Genomic DNA, 12,093 nt, shown 5'->3' with positions numbered 1-12,093 from the left:
CCGCAAACAATGCGCTGTTACTTTAATTCAGTGCATGCAGCACAGCAAAAAATAGGCTCGGTGGAAACAATCTCTGCAGATGCACCGCTCCTAAACGCACTGCCAGACCGCAACCGTGTGTGTGCAGTGTTAACGCTTTAATCCATTAACCGATCAATCAGAGCACCCCTAATGGATATAATTTAATACATATTATTATTATTATATGGATCCTCTTCAACGAATGGGTGCCGTCAAAATGAGTGCCCGATAAAAACATAAAAATTCACAAACAATCCACTCAAGTCTGTCAGTTAACATCTTGTGCAGTGAAAAGCTGCATGTTTGTAAGAAACAAATCCATCATTAAGGCATTTTAGCTTTAAATGTCACTTCTGGCCAAAGTATGCTTCTATAATCCATGACAACACTTCCTCCAGTGTCCATGCCCCATTATCCTCTCACATCAAAATCCACCAAAATATTTGCTTTGGACAAGACATTAATTGATGGACTGGAGACATGTGGATTACTTGTGGATTATTTTGATGTTTTTATCAGCTGTTTGAACTCTTATTTTGATGGCACCCATTCACTGCAGAGGATCCATTGGTGAGCAAGTGATGCTAAATTGTGGTGCATTTAATTGTCACAAAATATCAACATGCATTTGATGAACTGTATATCTTTTAATTAGCAATAATGTTTTTTGAATCTTGGATTTTGTTTCTATACTGAAACTGACTTTCAAAAATGAACCCACTCAGAAAACTTCACTAGAGGGAAATGTGACAATTTATTTAAACACCTTTATATAGCTCAATGCATGAGTCTATGCATGAGTGCAAAAAACCACAAGCTAACAGGAAATGGTTGACGGTGCACAAACAGACATTCACAAATAAAGGTTAAGTTCAGTTGCTTTGCATATCACCACAGAATTTTGCTGACAAACTGTTCTTCTATTTCTACTTGCTAACGTAAGTTTTTTACTTAAAGGTAAAGTTTGCATTTTTATTTTCTGTTTATTTTTAAGTCAGACTAATGCGGTTTTAAGAACACAAAGACGTTAAATAGTCCTATGTCCATAAACATGCTGTTTTTTGCAAGGGGCTGGTTCATCTCGGGACACAAGGAAAGTGTTGTTTATGAAAGAAAGGATATGAAAAAAAAAAATCACATTATGCTTTAAATAATACTGATGAAACTGTGGACGTCAGTCTCATGATAGAAGAACAGAAAGAGCTACCCGAAAATATAATGTTTGTTTTAAAACGGCACGATTTACTTCCTCAAGTGATTTTCCGCACTGTTATACAACTAATAGAAAGAGAGGAAGTAAATGAACTAAACCTCAAATTGTCAGACACTACACTTAACATGACTAGAACTAAGACTAGATAAATATTAACAAAATATCTCTCAAATGCTGCAGCTGCTTTATTTATAGCAAAAATATTTGATGGCTTAAAAAATGTTGCATGAATTATTTGTGCAGTTTGCTTTTTCCCATTAATATCATCCCAATGTGAAGCACTGTTGTCATATGCTCTTTGTACATTATGCAACTCATCCCTACCTCACTGCAGTTTGTCAACCACAATATGATATGATTTAAGATGCGAAGGTGAGGTGACATTTCAGCGTGGGCAGAGGAATAAACTAAAAAAGAGGATTTATAAATGTGGGGAATTCAGAATTGTGACTCACAGGACATGAAATTAGCTGTCTGTGTTACTTGCGGTTACAGTTGGAGGTGATGGCAGACTTTTGGAAATAAATTCGACTTTGTACAGTATACCCCATCAAGACTCGATACTTTAAATGTCAACATTGTTTCAATAGACCAACCAAAATTAGACTGTGTACTATATATTGACCTTGACATATTGATCACTGTCTCTGACCTTAAACTGGTTAGTTTTGCAACGAGAGGAAGCTTCCTCCTGCCTTTGGCCTTCTAGATTTGATGCGTTTGTACGCAACCGAAACAATGCTTGTATCTGTGGCTAAAGTGGGTTTACGTTTCAGTGGTTTGCTTTCTGAAGGCCAACAGGAAGGCCACGTTTAGCTGGCTTTCTTGTGATGACTGGCTCCCTCATGTGGCTGCCTGAAGTAAAGGGGAACTGGGCTACATGCAAAGTGAGATTAGTTGAGTTAAATTGAAGAATAGACTGTGAAATGCAGTGAACTGACTTTTATTTTGATATAGCTTACAGAAAGAACAACTGTAGTTTACAAATAAATTATTTAAAAAAGTATTCATTTCAAATGATTGTGTCGATAATAAAATTCCTGAACATTTCGTAGAACATTAACAGCACTTTAAAAAAGAAATTAAATAAAATTAAAATAATATACACAAATAACCAATAAACCATTTAAACTGGAATGTCTTTAAAAATATTTCAATATAATAAATCTCAAAACATTTCTCTAAAATATGTCATATAAAACTCTTTAAATGTTTAAACACATAAAAAAATATGAAAATATTCCTTTTGAAACCCATAATGGGCTTGAGAACTAACCATACAAACATTCTTTACCTTTTACTTTGGTAAATATAAATACAGACTGTTTCAATCCTTCAGGAGAATCACTTGACATAAAAAGAGGTGACACACTCAGAAATTGAAATATGAGTCTTGTAATTCTTTAAGGAATAACAATCTGTTCATTTAAACCCTAAATCGAGGTTTGCACTCTACATCCCCATAGAAGAATCTGAAAGATTTAGACTTATTATTTATTAAACAAGATAATTTCCAAGAAAGTATCATAATCTTCTCCTGATAGGCCATTGATATGATTTATATTCAGGCTGATGCTGTCTCCCTTGTTCAGCTTGACCAGACAGATCATTGTCAACGATCCTGGTCCATTGCGCTTGACCTCACTTAATTTTCTCAATTCTGTCCCAGGGCCTTTGTTTTTGATCAAAGTAACAGTCGGCATTTCATTTGTTTGAGTAATCTGTTTGAAGTAGACCTGGGCATGGAAATAGTACAGACCGCTGACCGTAACTACGACAGTGCTGTTCTCCAGGGAGACGAAGCTGCTCTCACACGGTTTACTGCATATCCAGGTTTTTTCTTTGTCTGCAGGAAGAGAATGGTAACATGGAAATATTATTTCCCAAATTTTAACACTTTATTCTTTGCTTTTAGGAGGAACAGAGTGCTTAAATTCATAAAAAGATCAAATTTCATATTTCCTTTTGAAGAATAGGGTCATTTCAGAGGGTTCAGCTGAATATGAAATCCCATACTACTCTTACCAAATAGTATGCTATTCCAAATTCAGCCTTAATTTATGTTACAGTCAGAAACAATGATTAGCCAGTCTTGATTTCATTAGCTTTAAATGGCATTTGCTTTTATTTTGGTCTGATTAAAAAGTTTCCATATTATAGGATGTAAGTCAGATGTAATTGATTTAATATGCAAACAATTAGGATAAATATTACTTGTGTTTAAATAACAAATATATATATATATATATATATATATATATATATATATATATATTATATATATATATATATATATGTGTGTGTGTGTGTGTTGTGTGTGTGTGTGTGTGTGTGTGTGTGTGTGTGTGTGTGTGTGTGTGTGTGTGTGTGTGTGTGTGTGTGTGTGTGTGTGTGTGTGCCTTTTATGCTCACCATGGCTACATTTATTTGAACAAAAATACAGTAAAAAGTAATACTGGGAAATATTGCTACAATTTAAAATATCTGTTTCCTTTTTTAATATATTTTAAATGTTGTTTGTTTCTGTGATGGCAAAGCTGAATTTGATTAAGTGCTCAAGAAATCTTTATTACATTTTATATTTGAATTTTAATTAATTTCCTAATATTATCAATGTTGAAAACTGTTTCCATGTGGCTTTAAAGAATAAAAAGTTTGAAAGAACGTTATTTATTTTATTTTTTATAGAAATATTTTGTAACAAGTCATTTTTGATCTATTAAATGTGAAAATATATATTTTGAATGGTAGTGTATATACATGTGCAAATATTCTATTACTATCTTGTTACATAATCAGTAAGAAATTCAAACATATAAACCTGCTATGAAAATGTAAAATACAAGAGTATCAATGGTGTTCATTCAGTTCACAAATACCTTTAAGAAGTGCAGTATTATTCTTGTATCCACCTTTAATCGCTCTTTTCATTTTCTTTCATAATTGTTCCATGTGTGGGGGTCGGAGCTGCCGCTCATCCCACATATATATGAAACACACTTCACACAGGACGTGAAGCGAGGTCAGGGAACGATAGGCTTTTAAAGGAACGTTTCCACCTCCTTCCTCATACATGAGTCGTGTACATTTAGACTAGTTATATTTCCACTGATTCACAACGCCTCTGCGATAAACATTCAGTGTCACTTCAGAAGTATCATTGTGGTCACTGAATCTGGTTCACCTTATGAGCGAGCGCAGACAGCAGTTACACGAATGAGACGAAAGAGGTACGACCTCCTACTTGAATGCAGTGAAGGTGAGCAGCCAGATAACCTAGGTAACCTCACAGAAAATGACTAGGCTGAGCTTATTTACAGATGTGATGTACATATTTCAATGTGGTAATCTAACTTAAGTGACTTTAAGACCACAAAAGATTCTTTAAAAGCAGAGAACCGCATGCCAGACTTCCTCAGTGCAGCAGAGAAACCAAGTGACACAATGACACAACCAAAATTCCCGCTATCTCTTGTTTGCATGATATACAGAGAAGTGAGAGATGCAGAAAAAATGTGAAAGGGAAATTAGTGCAGAAGAGGATGAGGGGGAAACGGCAAAGAGGAAACGTGAGAGACGTCGACAGGGTGAAATATTTTTGCTCACCTCTAATGAGACGGATATAGTCACTGAAGGATGGACCATGCCAGAAATCTGAAAGTGCAACCAAATTAGTTTCACTTTTTTTATATATAAAAACTGTTGTTTATAAAAGATACAAACTTCCCCGAATAGGAATATTTCCCAGAATGAAAGATGATAAATTAAAAAAAAATAAATAGCTGAACATTTCTCACCTATTTGTTGTTCAGTTTTGCGGTTGATATCTGTACAAGAGTATTTAATTGTTACTTTCAGGACAAAGGTACACAATTTTCCATTAAATTGTACTTAAAATGTGTGTTTGGTTGGGGGGTGGGGGGGGTTAATCTTTAAAAAGATTAAAAAGCAAACCTTTTGATTGTTCTTCACCAGTCTTGCTTGACTAAAGAAGAAAACAAAAACATATTCATATGAAAATAAACAACTTTGAAATATCAGGTGCTACTGCAGTCAAACTGAAGTATGCAATGTTAAAAACACTTCCATCCCAACTTAGTATGCAGAGGCAACTGTAAGTGAGCCATTAGTAGAATGATTTCCTCCTGACAGTGTAAAAAGTGTGACTTTCAAAACCACCAACATTTGACAAAACAAAACAAAACTTGAAAAAATTACATGATCTTGGAACTATATACAACGTGTCCCATTCCAAAGAGTCCACGTCTATCCTAGTTTACAGCCTCGTTTTCATCGGTGTTAAATTCAAAATGCCATCTAACCTGATTAATGTCTATAGCATAGGATTGGGTTGGGACCATCAGTTTGGCATACCAATGGCAGACAGGTGAGAATATGCTTGAAAACATGCTACATTAAAGTGTTTCTCAGGATATACTATGCTATCTCAAAGCAATGTGGTTGGAGGTCACTGTACCGTTTTGTGCAAATTTGCAAGGTATACTGTCATTATCAAAAGAGCTGAACTCATCAGGCAGCACCAGCCAATCAGGAGGCGGAACCAGGGGTGACTTGAGCTGGTCATCTCCGTGACTAACAGACTGAGAAAAAGGAAACAAATGCATTGTGAAACCAAAGATATATTTTTACAGTATGTGGATAAAACCAACATAACATAGCCTACTGACCTAAATGCATGGACTTGATCTAGAGGCACAACATTAGAAAGTACAATATTTCACATATACTATCACAAACAGTTAATGAAGAAAAAGAAAAACTAGTGAGGTGAGCAAATCTATTTAAATCATGAATTAAACCTGCAGATTCCATGTAAATATGTGCATACAAATCTTCATATGTTTTTATTTACAGGCCCCAGACCCATCTACTCTCTCTCCACATCCGTTTCTTGTTAAGAATGTGTGTATGGCTAAAAAAAGCAGGGGTATATTTGCCTCTCAATTAAGTGAGGTAAATTCCCACGTTGCCCACAAAGATACCCTGAACTCAAACCCAGGTGGGTAGAATTTAACATACTGAGTGTTCAGTACTGAATTGAAGCTGGGCATTTTTCTGTAAACTGAAAACACTTATCTTCTAAAGGAAGTATTTTTGTTTGTTTATTTTACCACTGATCTGACATTTTTAGTGAAGAAATAGATTAGTTCTTGTAAAGAGATTCACTGTGTGTTTGCTGCATGTCAATAGAAAAGCATGTGTGGATTTTTTCCCAAGAGTTCCCATTATTATTCCCCTCATCTTTCTGAGAACCAAACAGCAATACAAAATGATCCTGCATTTACCAGATTACCAATTAACTAATCTAATCTAATATCATACTATATAATAAATCTAATCTAAATGAGAGACTCCTTGAAGCCTAGATGGCAGATGTGTTAAATTATATGACCAAATACTTAGGATTGGGGAGCTAAAGTGAAATTTTCAAAATTGGTTATTGAAAATTGCATAATGATCAACATTTAATCTGAATAATCAGGAGTGATTATTGGTTATTGTTGGTTATTGTCCTGAAAGTGTACATGTAGAGTACACTCATCAAAGATCTATGACTAAATCCAAATCCCTAATAGAATTATTCAATTAACATCTTCTATAAGGAATATAAAGTTTGATAATTAAATGACAATATAATATGACCAGATCTCATCAATAATGAGTACTAGATTATGAGAGAGATTGCTTTACTCACCTTAGTGTGTGCTGTAGTGTGAAATGTGGCTATGGGACTGAATGAGCATCTAGACATGGTCTCTCCCACAGGGTTTCCCCTTTTCAAGCTCTCATTTTCTAGCCCTGGACCTTCTCTCTCTCTCTCTCTCTCTCTCTCTCTCTCTCTCTCTCTCTCTCTCTCTCTCTTTCTCTCTCTGTGTGTGTGTGTGTTTTTTTTTTTTATGTCTTCCTCAGTTTCTTTCGTTGGTACTGGCTGTGGTTGGAAACATAAGAGAAGGTGGATGGCCAGAACATCACTGTATTTGACAGAAATTAGGTCTAAATTTGCTGAAAGTGACTGGACTTATGCTTTGTACTGAGTAAATATATACTGAGTAAATTCCCTTCTGCCTCTTTATTGTTGCAGATACAGAGATTTCAGAGACAACCCAACAAAGATGAAATGAAGATAAAAGGTCATTGATATGTGGCTTCTGTTTAAACACACAAGTCAGTCCTAAAAGCAGCCACTTTCTCTTCAGCTCTACCAGACATGTAAAAAAGAGGAAAAGATGGTTATATTAGAAGGAGATATTAGGGGTTATGATGTGTTTGCGTGATGTGGTGTTTCATCCAGGAGAGGAGGTAGTATTTAACTGTTAAAAATTGATAAGCAGGCAGTTGTTGTTTTTTCACTCTGATCCACAGCATTTCTTCTTTTCTTCTCTTGGATATGTTAAACCCTTTGGGACATCCCCCATTCAGTCGCTTGTACTTTCCTATGAAGACATGCATACCACATACTCCTACACAAAAGCCCACACAAAGCCAAACACTCTTGTACTGTCCCTGTCTCTTGAGTGATTGTGACTCCAGTGAATAACCATGGTGTTATCAATATATAAACAAACAACATTCCTTAAAATATATATGAAGGAATTCTTAAGATGAAACCAAAACAATCAGTGTACAGAAACAGCACTGCCACTAATAGGATTTTTAAGAGGATGTTTGAAGCTGTTAAGGGTCATTCACACAGAGGAAGATAAGTATAACTATACAGTTTTAATAATCACTCTAATTCAATTCAATTTCTGTTTATTGAATTAAACATGCATGAAAACAAGACTGTGCGGGATAGATTTACAGCGTGTCTTTATCTAGATCATGTCATTTGAGCAAATCACAACTTTCAAAACAGCTTTTTTTTAACGTAGACATCAGCTGAACACTTGGTATCTTGGGAAAACTCGGTTTTTAAATTAAATGCTGCTTCCTTTACTAAGGTCTTTAAAGGGGCAGATGTTGTAACTGCAGTGTGCTTATGTTAATGTTAACAGAATGTTATCAACCATTGGTGTGGACGCTAATATAGTTATTGTTATGGAGATCTTTACAGTTATCATTCTTGGCGTGAACAGGCCTTTTTTGTTATATTTGTGTTGTGTGGACTTCTACATTCCTGTAGAATTTGAATTAATAAAGTTTTATAGTTATCATTATCAGGCATTGTGTACAACAACGATTGCTGGCTCTTTGATGAATCGCTTTGTTCTTTTTTTTGTAGTGTCTGCTAAATGTGTAGATGTACTGTAAATGTAAATCAATATTATTATATTTCCCATCTGGTAACACTTTACAATAACAGCACGTAAATAATCTAACACCTCAGTTTAGGTTTAATAACACCTAAATTAAATATTATGTTACTATGAACTAATCATGAGTTAAGGCATGTATTCATCAAGAACTAATCTTAACTACAACATGGGTCATATGAATTCATTTATGAAAACTTACCCAAAGTGTTAATTAATACATTAACTAACAAATATGTTATAACGTAGTCAAGGAGGTCATTATTCACAGATGTATTAATATAACCTAATATTAATTAAGGTTAGTTCTTGAGTCTTAACTTATCATTTGTTCATATTAAAGGTGTTAGTACATGATTATTCATGTACTGTTATTGTAAAGTGTTTCCTATCATCCTTTGTGTGAACGGGCTTTTAACTCTTTATTTTTTATTCATTATTTATGTACATTGTAGATTTCATATATGAACAAACAAAAATCCTGGCATGTTTTGTTAGCAGCATTTTCATTTACCAGAGGTGTAAAGTATTTGAGGAAATGTAATTTATTAGGCCTACTGTACTTGAGTATCTTTTTGGATACTCTGTTTTACTGAGTATCAAAGATATTAGCAACTTTTACTCTCTACTTTGCATGGCACCTTGCTTTTTCTGTAGCAGTTTATTTCTAGTACAGGGCACTGAAAGTACTATATCTTGTGCGTTTTGTCCTTACTACAAAATTATCAACAAGGCTAATTTTCATAAATGTGAGTTCCTTAGCAAGTAGTTGTGAATCACAGGTGTTTTATATATGAGATGAAGACATGACTGCAGCCGGCAATGAGGCCGAAACCAGCACAGCCAGTGCAAGACGGCTTTGACTGTTTAATTCTACTAAACATTATTTTATTTATCCATTATACTGAAGAAACCTTTTTGAAGGATATTTTTTGTTGTTGCAATTTTGAGGTGCTCAGTTTTATTTTGGTTTTGGAAAATAAACGTGATTGCTCTCCTCACAAATCCACTCTTTCTGTTTTTTTTGTTACATGTTCTCTGTGCCTTGTCTTGGACTTGTCACTTCCTCCCGTTGTATTTGTAGTAAGTCTGTAGTCCGTTTGTTCATTGGTTCCCCTTGATTAGTCTCCCCAGGATTATTTTGTTATCTTGTTAAGCTTGTTAAGCCCCTGTGTATATATAACCCTAGTGCTTTTTTAGTTCCTTGTGAGTTGTTGAATGCAATGGTTGTCTGTTTTTTGTCAGTTTTTTTTTTTTTTTTGTTCCCTGTGGTGCTTGGTGTGTTGTTTGTTCTACTTTTTCCATTAAATACCTGCACATAGTTTCTTGCCTCTACCTGTTTCCCCAGCTTCTCCACAACGTTACAGTTTTTCACTGGCATGTCTCTTTGACTAGTGTCTCTTTGAGCCTAAATCAGATACTCTAATCATTTACTCAAGTTGTTTTGTAATTGGTGACTTGTAGTTATTTTAACTGTAAGGTATCTATACTTTAAGTATTGTTTTCAGATACTCTTTACACCTCTGTCATTTACTGAACTGAAAGTGTAGCACAGTACCGACTATACATAGAACCACATGTCTCATATACTGTATTTAGCACACATACAAAAGAGAAAAGTTTGTGTAACCAGGATTCCTTTTCTAATTAATGAAGGTGGGGACACTCATCTTAATGAGAGGGAAACTCAAGCAGATGTTTGCTGGAGATAAAATCAGATGTTGAGATAAGAATAGAAGGTCAATATACAATTGTAGGTGGAGACTCTTCAGTGGGAAACTCTCATACTTGCTTTTGGTACTTTTTTCACATGAGTCTCTCTAGCGTGATTCGCGAGAGTTTCTCTGTTTTCATTTGTTGGGGAGGGGGGAAAGACCGCTTTATATTTAGTGGCGTGTGTTTACTACAACTAAGGGAGTCAGAAAGAAAGAGGGAAAGAGACAAAGGAGAAGAGATTAAGATCAGACTTTGGGAACATCATATTCTCTTCAGTATTCCATCTGTGGAAGAAAAACCGGTGAGGTGACATTCTGTATGAGGTTAGCCACAATGATTATGAAATGGCCTGTGCTTTCCCCAACGTTGTGTTGTGCACCTGGTATAAACGGATCACTATAGATCCAAACCAAGATAAAACTGTGCAACTGACATTAGTAGACTGCTGTTGCTTACTACATTGCCAGCTAGCCGCTGCAATGGAACCCCAGTATTGACTGATTTGTTGCATGCTCTTTTAAATATAATAGTTCCTTATTGGCATATATGGTTCCATGAAGAACCTTTAACATCCATGGAACCTTTACATTGCATAAAAAAAAACTTCTTTATAGTGGAAAACAGTCTTTAGAGGATATAGTCTCATCTTTGAATTCTTATTTATCACATTGCATGCAGCACGATTGATATAGAACTGGACTGTGGAGATTTCTGCATCTGCTGGTGACCTGTGGGAGTGAGAAATTGCTTCGTAACTGTCATCTCACATTGTAATTTTTGCAAGAAAAAGAAAGCCGCAATGTTTACACATACTGTATCTTTGCATTAAAGCAGTTAATATAGTTTATACAGTTTATGTTTTTTTAACATGTTAAAAAAATGGTTCTTTTAAGAACTGTTTCCTGGAAGATTCTTTGGGAAACCAAAAAATGGTTCTTCTATGACATCACTGAGAAACTAAGAAATTTTCACTAAGCAGTGGCTTATCAGACGTCAGTGGCAGATGGCATTAACTGCACTATGCATGGTTAGGTTTTTTTTAATGCACCATACATTGATATATATCGCACTTGAACTAATTTTTTTCGTCAGTTGACGCCTCTGCACTGTTCCACAGGGTCACTTCCCCTTCTCATGCTCCCAATTTGGCCCACCTTCGTTCATCTTTTTCCATTTTCCGTTGCCCCCTCACTGTACTTATATGTCAATAATTAATATGCTGCGTCACTGTTTTTTTCTATGCATAGCAGTCAGTGTCACTGAATAGAAATATTTAGTGGAAGTTATCCACTTTTAATTTCTAAGTTAATTTATAGACGGCTATTTCATTTAAAGATCACAAAAACTAAAACATTTGTGTTGCCTTTGCTCGGTCATCTGTGTTGATATCAGTGTTGACATTACAATGCAAAGTGTCTAAACTATGACCACATATTCCGTTCAAACGCATGTATAGGTTTTATTATATGGGTATAAGAGAACTAACGACTATTGAGAGCAGAGTCTCTTTCCAACCATTAAATAAATACATAACATAAATGGAAATTGTGGTCTTTGACTGTTCCACAGACCACTGCTGAAAAGGAAATCAAGCGTATCATTACATGCCACACTAATATAGACAGTGTGGGCTATCTGTATGCATAGTAGTATATGGATGTTAATTAAAACCGAAAGTGAATTATTTTTGCGTAACCAAAGGCAAACTTAATAAATACGAAAGGTGAAATCCATTAAGAGTTTTGTGTTTTTATAGCTACATGTCATGATAGCATAGTCTAGCTCTAGGCCTTGCTGTCTGTTTGCGTAAACAAGAGTGTAAAAATGCTATTTTATGATTCCACTAAAATGTATTATTATTACTTTTAA

General features: G+C 35.0%; 1 long non-coding RNA gene across 1 annotated transcript; it reads left to right on the top strand.

Annotated features, from left to right (window-relative positions):
• Positions 1-875: 875 nt before the first annotated feature.
• On the top strand, positions 876-11,714 carry LOC122147729. Its single transcript, XR_006161795.1, has 3 exons — positions 876-959; positions 6,110-6,254; positions 7,338-11,714. It is a non-coding gene; the product is annotated as an uncharacterized LOC122147729 (long non-coding RNA).
• The last annotated feature ends 379 nt before the right edge of the window (positions 11,715-12,093 follow it).

The sequence above is a fragment of the Cyprinus carpio genome, chromosome A15 (genome assembly GCF_018340385.1).
Source record: "Cyprinus carpio isolate SPL01 chromosome A15, ASM1834038v1, whole genome shotgun sequence".
Lineage (NCBI taxonomy): Eukaryota > Metazoa > Chordata > Actinopteri > Cypriniformes > Cyprinidae > Cyprinus > Cyprinus carpio.
Note: the sequence above shows the minus strand (reverse complement) of the source record. Positions and strands in the feature narration are given on the sequence as shown.